Here is a 12,735-nt window from a genome sequence, read left to right on the forward strand (position 1 = left end):
TTCATCTTTTGAAACCTCTGTATTTGCTCCTAGCATTCCTGAAAATTACCACAGTAATGCTTGGATCTTATCTTTAGGGAAAAATACGAATTTTGCTAATTGTCATTTTGTAAGAAACAAAGAAAAACTACAGAGCTATCCTTTCTTTGCTGGGGTTAGATGGCCACACATTCTTCTTTCTCCCTTTCTGTCTTCTTTCCCCTCTCCAGCTTCCTTCTAGCGTTCTCTTCCTATTGAAGTTGTCAAAACTCTGTACTCCTGAACATTAAGGAAGTAGTTCCGGGAGTCTGATCAGGGGCTCATGTGACTTGTCTTTGTGTGTATGTGTGTACATGTACATTTGCTTTTGTGTCCTGGGTGTAAGTTTCAGTATCATGTCATATGATATGACAGTGTTATCATCAGATATAGATTTTTCATTGCATTATTCATAAACACTTAGGACAGTGCTCTACACACAGTAAGTGCAAAATAAAGATGATTGAATGAATGAATGGAAAAGGGTTTTTTTTCCCATTCGTGGCAATTAATGTGTCTGGCTTCTGAAATAAATGCACAATTCGCTCATTTGGGGAAGCTTTGTAATCAAATAATGTCAAAGCCTAGGTCTTAGCTTACAGCATTCCTAGAAATAAGTTAGTGTGATCACCTCTCCTTAGTACATGAAAGTAGGAGAAGGGTGGTACTTTGTATATACAGGTGGATCCATGTTCAGTTTGGGCAGAACATGAAATACACTTTGTCCTAGACATGAACTCGAAATGAATAGATACAAATGTACAGGTTATTTTTATATGTTGTCCACAAGAACTTAGAACAATGCTTGGCACATAGGAAGCACTTCACAAATACCATAATTATTTATCATTATTATTATTATTATTAATAGGCATATCATTCATTTATTCCTATCCTTTTTTTCCTTTCTAACACTTAGCCCTTGTTCTGTAAGGAGGGTCTGGGCCAGGATAGAAAAATGACCAATTGGTCTTCACTTACAGATTCCCAGCCTTTACTGCAGCAACAGAAAGATTTCACATACACAGCCAGAGGTGCTTTTGGAATAATGTACAGGAAACCAAGCCTTCAATCTGGGAGAGGCTGAAACTAAATCAAACAGAAAGCGAACACCAAACTAACGGATATATGCACTTAACTAAAAGAATGGAAAGAATAAAATGGGAGTGAAACTCGTTTGCTGGTTTTTATAATTATTTTTTTTTGGTTCCTATTACTCAAATATTTTGGATTTCAGCAAAACAAATGCATACAGTAGTTGGGAGAGGGGCGTAATTAGCCACTAACCTGTATGACTCTCAATGCCATCGAATCTATAGCTACCTCCTTCAGAGCATAAGAAATGTTATTTTCTTAGATCAGATCAGCGATGAAACAAGCCTGGTATTCAGACTCTGAAAGGGGCATGAGGATCCTTGGAAGAACTGTGTGATGGTTTGCCTTCCTTGGCATCAATCTTAACTTTTATAAGAATATAAAATCCATGCATTTTGCCTCTAGGGTTACTTTAGTAATACATTATAAATAAGTCATCCTTTAATATATCCAAATCTCACTTGAACTACTGATATTTTTATTTGTTTGCCAATTATGATGTAAAGAAGTATTTGCTTGGAGTTCAATGGCATCCCTTCATTCTGGTGTCATAAGATTTGAAGAACATTAAACCTGTGTCTAATATATCTACATTCATGATTTTGTAGATTTGGTCATGTTTTTAAGGGCATTTGTTAAGTGTTCACTATGTGCCAGGTACCATATTATGCAATGGAGTAGATACAAGGTAATCTTACTTTCCATTTTACAGATGAGGTAACTTAGGCACAGAGGAGTTAAGTGGCTTGCCAAGGACACACTTCTTCTTAGCCTGTGCCTTTCCACACTGAAGAGTCTTAACCCTTTCATTTTATCTTCTTAAGGAAGTGTCTCCATTCCAATAATCACCTTTGGTTATCATGTTCTGCTTCTCTTCTATCATGCCGTTTTTAAGATACAACAATCTGGCCTGACCACAGTGTTTTATAGCTGTAAATGAGCCGTGGTTTTATGTAGTGTCAACTTATGCTTTTTGTTTTGTTTTCCATCTCCTCCTTGTTGCCCTTAAACAAGTACTAAGTGTCCACAATTCCCACACACAAATCATTCAATGGCCTCACAAGTACACATGTACTTGAACTATAACTATTCACTCTATCGATGGTGGACATCGCATATAAATTCCACACAAGGCACTGGTTATTTAATTCAACAGTTTTATCATTTTGTTTTACATTTTGCTTCTGTTTCTCTGTGTAGCTGAATCTTTGAAAATGAGTGGTCTTTTGCAGAGAACTTGAATGGCTTTCATTCTATTTCCAAACCAGCTACTGGTGATTGAAAGGCTTCAAGCAAATTGCTCAAACTGCAAAATGAGGATGCCAAGTTCATTGCCTTTTCTGTCTTTTATTTTTTTATCCTTTTGTCTGACTCATTATCAACCATCCTACAATGAATTCAAGTCAGCAATCTACTGTTCTGTTCTAACAGATTAATCCTTCTCTCCTCAGAAGGTTTCATCGTTGAGTCTGACCAGTATATATCTGGTTTTCCCTCTGGAAATGTTTTTGCTTTCCAGGGCCTAATTGATTAGAAGGAAGGTCCAACTGATGGTGGCTGTTGTTCCGGATGGCCACCAAGGTCGCCGGGCGACTAAAGAATTAGTCAGACAGCATGTGACTACCGAAAGTTTTAATAAAGGTTTATTGGTAAGGCCAAAGACCGAATAGGGGGTAATGCACCCAGCAGGCTCATTTCTTTAAGGGAAAAGACCCCGAGTGCCCGATGCAATGGGCTTATATACTGCTGTTGCTGATCACAGTGATTGGTAGATTTGAAAACCGTGGGGACTGGATTGGTGCAGATTTGGTACAGATTTGGTGCAGAGCTGGGCGGAGTCTATCTCCTTATATGGTTTGGTTCTTGGACCCAGCCAGTGGGCTGCAGGGTCTAAGGCCCATACCAATTTGGCAACAGGACCGCATGCATTCAAACAATATCTGCAACCTATCCATGGTGCATGGGGTCCCTATCACAACTACTGCCCTGTCCATGAATGATATAGCCTACACATTTTGCTTTGCTTCATCTCATAGTTTTACCCTATCTGCTTCCTGACTTTTATTTTGTTTGGAATGGATTCTTGAAGTAGGTTTTTGCATAAAGTTCCCTCCATTATTCTTGGGGTACAACCACCTCTGTGAAGATTATCAATCAAAATGATGATTCATATACAATATCACTTACAGAAAAAAGGAAGGCAAAAAGAAGAAGCAGAGACCCAGCACAGACTAGTAGAAAGAACCCAGGCCTAGGAGTCAGGAGTCCAGAGTTCTAATCCTACCTCTGCCATTTGCCTGCTTTGTGACTTTGGACAAGTCACTTAACCTCTCTGTGTCTCAGTTTACTCATCTGAAAATGGAAATTGAAACCCTATTCTCCCTCCCCTTTAGATGGTGAGCTCCATGTGTATAAGAACTGTGAGTGATGTGATGGCATTTAACCCAGAGCTTGGCACATAGTAAGAACTTAACAAATACCATTATTGCAATCAAAATGATAATAATAATAAAATTATTAATAATAAATATATTGTTTCATTTTTTATGGTATTTGTTAAGCACTATGGTATTTGTTAGCATTGTGCTAAACAATGTTCTAAGTGCCACTATAGGTACATACTAATTGGGTCAGATGTAGGCCCTGTCCCACTTGGGCCTCACAGTCTAAGTAGGAGGGAGAACAGATATTTAATACCCACTTTACAGTTGAGGAAACTGAGGAACAGAGAAATTAAGTGACTTGTCTTCATCCCTATTTTCCATATGAGGTAACTGAGGCCCAGAGAAGTGAAGCGACTTGCCTAAAGTCACCCAGCTGACAATTGGCGGAGCCGGAATTTGAACCCATGACCTCAGACTCCAAAGCCCAAAGCACGGGATTAGAAGCCAGACCCATGCACTTTCCGCTAGGCCATGCTGCTTCCTCATTTAGCAATAATTATCTGATTTTATGAATCAGATCCAGAATACTTTCTTCCTCCTGAGGGTATTCACATTTGAATGTGATGGTCTTTCTGACAATAGTGGGTTAAACCTTTAAGAGTTAGGAAGGTTTGAGAAATAGGCTGGTAGCACTGCAGCAGAGGACTGAGCTGAACAGCACAAGGAGAGAAGGGAGAATGTGAAGCATTAATCCGTAAGTCATTAAATCTTCTAAATAAAACTTATTTGTTGATTAACAAGACTTGCAGTGGCTGAATTGCTTCTCAGAAAAGATATGTAAAGGTCTTGTGCATGGCTGGACCAAGGTACATATAGTTTTCTATTTCTTCATTATTTTCATGATTGGATCCTTCCGGCCAGTATTCACTGCAAATCCATTTAGTCCTTGAGAGATTTAGCTCCAGGTCCATGGCATATGATCTTTTCTTCATTTTTTGCATTTTCCTTTCCATCCTGCTGCATGGCTTTCCAGTATAACAGCCTTATCTTCCCAGTCGAATTGTCTGCATTATGACTTCTTTGGACTGTAAACAGCTTCCCTTAAAATTACATGTCCTTGTCTGACTCCTCTGGGAGGGTTATACTGCATGGGCTGTTGAACTTGATGATCTCCAATGTACTCGTCCCCTCTAGGTCCTCTCCTCTAAGCCTATATTGAGCCGATAAAGGTGAGCCAGAGCTTAAGTCTCCATGCTGGAGTTTGGGGACCTTTGACCCACCTCCCAGTTAGCAGCAAGGGGTAAAGTGAACCCGCTTTAGCGTCCCACTCTGCCCAAAATGTCTAGGGATGAAGTCCAAACCTTGGGTGGATAATCCCACTTCTCCACTTCTCACTTTTTCCACTTCTCAGAAATACAACCCTCCCTGGGAATCATGAATGGGAAGCGGCAACAGTTTCATTCAAAACCCAGATGCCTTTAAGGTATGTGTGTTTCAATGCACAGCCCACTAAGTGGTGCTATTTGTTGACAGCCGTGATTGCAAAGTGCGATGGTGGCTGTTTGCGCACGGGCAATATCTCCTTGAACACCGGAATTAGTGGCAAATAAACACTAACTATTAGCTCTCTTATTGCCTGCCTTTACGACCCTACTCCAATATAACACTTGGCTCTAATGTATTTAAAACAAGATTAAGAGAGTTTTTTAGTGTTCACTGCAGGTAGGGCTAAACGTCAAAATGGATTTAAACCAAAGCCGGTAGAATGGGGATGGGGAGCAGGACCAAGACATTTAAAGGTGCCTGGTCATACTGATAAGACTAGGCTGTGGACTGTAACCGTACTGTAGGTTTTACTGCAGAGCCCATTAGGCAGAAAGCTTTTCTGTTAGACTGTAAACTCCTTGAGGGCAGGAATCCTGTCTACCAAGGGTACTGCACTTTCCCAAGCACCTAGAACAGGTCTCTGTACCAAATAACTTAGTTGTTGGGTAGGGACCGTCTCTATATGTTGCCATCTTGTACTTCCCAACCGCTTAGTACAGTGCTCTGCACACAGTAAGCGCTCAGTAAATACGATTGAATGAATAAATGAATAAATACCACTGATTGATTGACAAGACATTACACACATGGTGGGGAGAAGCAAGACACTTCAAAACGATTGTGGGGTGCTGGTGAAACTCCAATTTACTCTGCAGTCCCATAAGTAAGAGGGGAATGACCAAAGGCAGCATGGCCTAATGGATAGAACATAGGCCTGGGAGTCAGAAGGACATAGGTTCTAATCCAGGCTCCACCACAAGGTCTGCTGTGTGACCTTGTGCAAGTCACTTGACTTCTCTGTGCCTCAGTTACTTCATCTGAGCCCCATGTGGAACATGGACTGCGTCCAACCTGATTAGCTTGTATCTACCCAATAGATACAGTGTATCCATGCTGTAGTACAGTGCCCGATACATACTAAGTGCTTAACAAATACTGCAATTATTATTATTATTATGTGAGCAGGCTTGGCAAGAGACTGTGTTCTGCCATCCCAGAGAGTGGGGACAGCCCAAGCACAGGTCAGTTTTCAGGATCGGATTCTCTACTGCCACCCACTCCACTAACTTTACCTCCCCACCACGCTGTGGTGTTCACAAAGGGGTAGAACAGAAGCCAAGCAAGAGAGCCAGATACTAAAAACTTCCCTGCAAGATGAGAAGCAGCATGGCTCAGTGGAAAGAGCCCAGGCTTTGCAGTCAGAGGTTATGGGTTCAAATCCCAGCTCTGCCAACTGTCAGCTATGTGACTTTGGGCAAGTCACAACTTCTCTGGGGCTCAGTTCCGTCATCTGTAAAATGGGGACTAAAACTGTGAGCCCCCCGTGGGACAACCTGATCACCTTGTAACCTCCCCAGTGCTTAGAACAGTGCTTGGCACATAGTAAGTGCTTAACAAATACCATTATTATTATTATTACGGGCATACACACCAAAAAGGATCAGCCCACCCTCCACCCAACTGTGGAGATATTAAGCAAAGAAGCATCTTTTCCAAAATAATTCAAGCAAGAACAGGCACACTGACACTTACTCTTTTAACAGTGCACCATTCCAGACCTTTCTGCCTTTACCGATTGCTCTGCTAAGTTAAGGATTGAAGATGGTAAGCTGGAAGAACTAGCTGGTGTTTTTGTTTTGGGGTTTTTTAATATACTTTCTGTGATTTTTCTCCCTAGTGTGGCCAGGCCAGCATTAATAAAAGGAAGTGGAAAATTAAGATTCTTAGGTGGCTAAAATCATTTGCACACATGTGGTTGTGCAAATGAGTTCACCTATAGGGATTAAGCAACAAGGTACTGTTACTGTAGTGGTTCACTGCAAATGGAAGTCAGCTCACATAGCTTCACCATCCGTGGGCACCAAGTCATCAGTGACATTCTTCTTGCCAAAGCCAACAGCTTCCAATCCACCTTGATCCTCCTCCTCAACCCCTCAGCTACCTTTAACATTGTCGACTGCCCCTTTCCCTTTGAAACATATACAATCTTGGTTTCGATGACTTGTCCTTAAGTCCAGATTTCTCTGCCACCCCTCCCTGGCATCATATCTTTTCCAGGCAGGCACTCGAGGGCAGCAGTGCTATACAGAGGCAAAGCACATTGGCATTGGGAAGAAGAAGGGAGAGTTATCCCATTCCCTCCATGAATGAGTGCTAGTTATCCCAGTGTATGTTTACATATGCCAAAATCCCTCTTCTCCCCACTTACGGCAGGTAGGGCATGGGACATCAGGGAGAATAATAATAATAATAATAACATTTATTAAGCGCTTAATATGTGCAAAGCACTGTTCTATGCATTTTTAATCCATGGAAATGAATTGCACTCTCAGGCATCCATGTAATGAAATGAGACTCCCTCATTCACATAGGCTTTACTCTCTCAGTCTTTCTCCATGCTTCAGAAAATAAACTTATTATTAAAGCTGCAGCAGCAGAAACAGCAGCAGAGCAGTGAAACCAACTCAAAGACTCTCGCCAGTGGAATGGAGAAACTGGGTGGCAAAAGATTTCACCCCACTGGAGTTCACTGTGGATTGTTTTGTGTTTTTTTTTGTTTCAAATCTGACAGCCCTGACAGGCATCCAGCAGTGTATGAGTCAGAAATCAAGTGTGTTTATGGCTTATTAGTTGGTACTTTCATCAAATATAATATAGACACAGTGCTCTCAGGGGTCAGTCCCAGGACTATTTTACTGATAGCTTTCAGAATTCTTAAGAGAAATTCTGCCTGGGGAAATTAGAAGAGCAGCAGTTTAAATAATGTCAAGGCAAATAGCTAAGGAACCTGAGATTTTTCTTTTTTCTTATTGAAACACTGTAGGTCAACATGAATTCGGCCAGGCAGAATTCTGTGTGGGATTTGAGCTCTGGGAAAGTCTTAAGTCCCTAGTAGTTTTCATAGACAATGTCTTCCTAGTGACATTTTCCTAAGTGATTTTAAGTAAATGCCTTAGAATAATATTTGTGGTAAGTCGCCTTTTGGTTTTATGATTTTTTAAGCTACATGCGGGCCCCTCCAAAAGTCCTTGAAAAGAAGACCAGCTTAACTGAAAGGTCAGGTTTCCTCAAAAACATAGAGCAAGGTTTAAGACAAGGTTTCAGTCTGTAATGAGAGAGTGTGCCATTTTCAACTCCATGTGTTACACCTGGCTTCATTTTCAGAAAGTGTTGTGGTTGTGGTGGCTGGATGAATTTTCAAAGGCAATTCTCTCAGTTCCTTGTGACTGATGTGAAGTCACTAGAGACACACTGTAGTTTTCTTTGCTGGTATTTATCAGGGGAAGGTGAGGGGGGGTGTTCCCCCTAAGTTATTCTGTGGAAATGGAAACTTGATCCAAAGCTGTGAAAATATTGAAACTTTTAGTCCTGAGTCCTGCTAACTTTTCAGTCATCTATGTTAATGAGGGGGAAAGTGATTCGAGTAATACAAAAGCCAGATACCAGAAATCAGGGAGAGGTAACTTGGGCCCTTAGTTGGACAGAGGAAAGACAGAGACTGGAGAGAGCCACTGTTATAATTCTAGATGCAACAGCATTTTGGCCCCTTACACATTCTGAAAATTCAAGAATAAGTCAGGGTAAGGTCTTCATACTTGACAATTCACAGGCCCTTTGTTTTGCTTGTTTGGTCTTAAAGAGCCAAAAGGTGCTGTCCACTTGCCTTTCCCATTCATTCATTTATTCATTCAATCGTATTTATTGAGCGCTTACTGTGTGCAGAGCACTGTACTAAGAGCTTGGGAAGTACAAGTTGGCAACATATAGAGATGGTCCCTACCCAACAGCAGGCTCACAGTCTAGAAGACTTTCTCATTTTTCATCCCTGCTAAATTGCACCAGATTAGTAGCAATTTTCTTTTTCTTTAATTGGCTAGAGTCAGATTCAGCTAGCAGTGAAAGACAGGCAGATAGATTCCTTATATTTTCAACTTGTTATAAGATTTGCCTGTGCATTCATGAGCAAGGATTAGCCATCAGAAATTGAGCTGGGAGACATCTGAGGGAGGTGTTCCAATGGCAGGCTGGAGGAAAGGAAGGGAAGTGCGACAGCCAACACTGTTAAATTCCTTATACCATGGGAATATTGGATTTGGGAGCGGGAAGGGAAGAAAGAGAGGGAGAGAGACACTGTACTGCATGAAGCCAGGGAACTTCTGCTGCACGTAGCGCCAGGGTGCCCGACATGTTTATGGCTGGAGAGTCTAAAGGAAAATGTCATAGTGAATGTTAAGTTAATGAACTTCAGGCTAGTCTATTAAGATAGTCTGTGACATGAACAGAAAGTGCAATAGCATAAACTACTTTGTTCATTCAATTGGAGAGGCCTTGTCTTAAAGTATATTCTGTAAAAGACAAATTTAAGTGATCTGTAAATGGCCTGTAAAATGACTTTAAACCAACAACTTTCAAATGGCCCAACCGGGCATTTTAAACCTTAAATGAAACTACGGTTTCAAAGTAACGATCCTGCTTTCATTTTCGCGGCAACTCTACTTAGAGGAGGGATGAAGGAAAGAAAGACTCGGAGGTCGTGGGGCGGAGGGAGGGAGGGGACGGAGACGGAAGGGGGGAGGGGAGGATTATAAATGGTAGGAGGCGTGTTCCTCATGGGAGCGGCCAGAGGTGCTGGAGTTTGGGGACGGGTCGCAGTGATGTAGCTTGGAGCCAGCGGGAAGGAGCCCGCTCCGCCCCTGAATTCCCGGGGCCGGGGCAGTTAATAATAATGATGATGATATTTGTTAAGCGCTTACTGTGTGCTATGCACCGTTCTAAGCGCTGGGGGTGGGTACAAGCAAATTGGTTTGGACACAGTCCCTGTCCCCTGTGGGGCTCAGTCGCCATCCCCATTTTACCGATGAGGGAACTGAGGCCCAGAGAAGCGAAACGACTTACCCAAGGTCACACAGCAGATGAGTGGCGGAGCCGGGGTTAGAACCCATGGTCTTCTGATTCCCAAGCCCGGGCTCTAGCCACTTCGCCATGCTGCTCCCACTTCCAGAACGGTGGGTGCCCAATCCCCTCTCCCTCCTCTCTCTTCCAAGCTTCCAATGTCGAGACCCGCAGAGTCTCCTCCGCTCTGCACTCTGCGCCCTGCGTTCTGCGCCCTTCTTTCTCCACTCCTGAGGCCCTGGTCCCTTGGACATTCCGGTCCCCGCAGCCCTCCACTACGTCACTTTTTACCCTTCAGGTTCTGCCTCCCCAAATCCGCTGGGCATCGTCTGCTTGGCTCTGGACAGTTCCCGCGGAGTTGGTGTCTTCCCCCTCTCCTGTCTGAGCCCAATCCACTCTCGGGCCCGTCCCGTCCCACGGGTGGGGCAAAGAGCTACAGACTAGAGAAGCAGCGTGGCTCAGTGGAAAGATCCCGGGCTTTGGAATCAGGGGTCATGGGTTCAAATCCCGGCTCTGCCAATTGTCAGCTGTGTGACTTTGGGCAAGTCACTTAACTTTTCTATACCTCAGTTACCTCATCTGTAAAATGGGGATTAAGACTGTGAGCCCCCCCGTGGGACAACCTGATCACTTTGTAACCTCCCCAGCGCTTAGAACAGTGCTTTGCACATAGTAAGCGCTTAATAAATGCTATTATTATTATTATTATTAGTTCTCACTCCCCCCGCCAACCTCAGGAAACTTCTCCCTTTCCGGACGGCCATTCCCCGGGCTCCCTGCCCTGAGCCCGGGGAATGGGCCAGGCCAGCCAGGCTGTCCCCTCTGTGTCTCGGATAACGGACGGCCGTGTTGGCTCCCCACGGGGGTCCGGGGCCGACCCGTGGTCCATAGCCCTGGGAAGAAGCCCCCCATCCCCACTCCCTTCCCAGCCCTTGAGCAGTGCCCAGAGCTTAAAGCAGTGCTTGGCACATAGTAAGCACTTACAAATATCATCATCATCATTCCCCTGGGTGAGCAATTGAGCCCCCATCCCCACTCCCTTCCCAGCGCTTAGAACAGAGTCCAGCGCTTAGAACAGTGCTTGGCACAGAGTAAGCGCTTAACAAATACCATCATCATCATTCCCCTGGGTGAGCAATTGAGCCCCCATCCCCACTCCCTTCCCAGCTTTTAGAACAGAGCCCAGCGCTTAAAGCAGTGGTTGGCACATAGTAAGCGCTTAACAAACGCCATCATCATCTTTCCCCTGAGTTAGCAATTGAGCCCGCATCTCCACTCCCTTCCCAGCGCTTAGAACAGTGTCCAGTACTTAGAACAGTGCTTGGCACATAGTAAACGCTTAACAAATCCTCATCGTTCCACTGGATGAGCAATTGAGCCCCGGGGATGGACGGGGTGTAGGAGTCGTGGCGGGAGAGGCTAGGAGAAAGGAGGGAGCATCTTGGGGGGGTCTCTGGCTCTGGGGTCGCCCCCTACCCCCATCGGCGCCTAATACCCCCCCCCCCCCCCCCCCCGAGGAGCCCTATGGCCCCACCACAAGTCCTCGGGCTCGGTTATTGTCGCTTCTTCCCTGGGAACCAAAGCCGGGAGCGGGGCCGGAGCCAGAGAAGCACCGTGGCTCAGTGGAAAGCTTGGGAGTCAGAGGTCGTGGGTTCTAATCCCGCCTCCCCCACATGTCTGCTGTGTGACCTTGGGCAAGTCACTTAACTTCTCTGAGTCTCAACTACCTCATCTGTAAAATGGGGATTAAGACTGTGAGTCCCAGGTGGGACAACCTGATCACCTTGTTTCCCCTCCAGCGCTTAGAACAGTACTTAGCACATAGTACGCTCATAACAAATGCCATCATTATTATTAGCCTCCCGCCGGCAGGCCTCACTCACTTCCTTGCGGGCGGGGCGGTGGGGGTCCCGCGCTTCCTCCGCTCAGTCTCGTCCATCCCGCAGGCGGAAAGGGGCAGGGGTTAAAAAAAAGGGGGGGAGGGGTGGCTGCACCTGTCCTCACTCTCGGCTTCAAGGCTGTCCATCCCTTCGTCCCCTCCTACCTCACCTCCCTTCTCTCCTTCTCCAGCCCAGCCGGCACCCTCCGCTCCTCTGCCGCTAACCTCCTCACTGGGCCTCGTTCTCGCCTCCCCCTCCGTCGACCCCCGTCATCATCATCAATCATCAATCGTATTTATTGAGCGCTTACTGTGTGCAGAGCACTGTACTAAGCGCTTGGGAAGTACAAGTTGGCAACATATAGAGACAGTCCCTACCCAACAGTGGGCTCACGTCCTCTCCCTGGCCTGGGATGCCCTCCCTCCACGCATCAGCCAAGCTAGCTCTCTTCCTCCCTTCGAAGCCCTACTGAGAGCACACCTCCTCCAGGAGGCCTTCCCAGACTGAGCCCCCTTTTTCCTCTCCTCCTCCCCATCCCCCCGCCCTACCTCCTTCCCCTCCCCACAGCACTTGCATATATATTTGTACAGATTTATTACTCTATTTCACTTGTACATATTTACTATTCTATTTATTTTGTTAATGATGTGCATATAGAGAAGGAGCGTGGCTCAGTGGAAAGAGCACGGGCTCTGGAGTCAGAGGTGATGGGTTCAAATCCCGGCTCCGCCAAGTGTCAGCTGTGTGACTTTGGGCAAGTCACTTAACTTCTCTGGGCCTCAGTTCTCTCATCTGTAAAATGGGGATTAAGACTGTGAGCCCCCTGCGGGACAACCTGATCACCTTGTAACCTCCCCAGCGCTTAGAACAGTGCTGTTCACACAGTTCACCGTGCCTCGTTCTCGCCTGTCCCGCCGTCG

Source organism: Tachyglossus aculeatus, chromosome 8 (assembly GCF_015852505.1).
Source record: "Tachyglossus aculeatus isolate mTacAcu1 chromosome 8, mTacAcu1.pri, whole genome shotgun sequence".
Classification (NCBI taxonomy): Eukaryota; Metazoa; Chordata; class Mammalia; order Monotremata; family Tachyglossidae; genus Tachyglossus; species Tachyglossus aculeatus.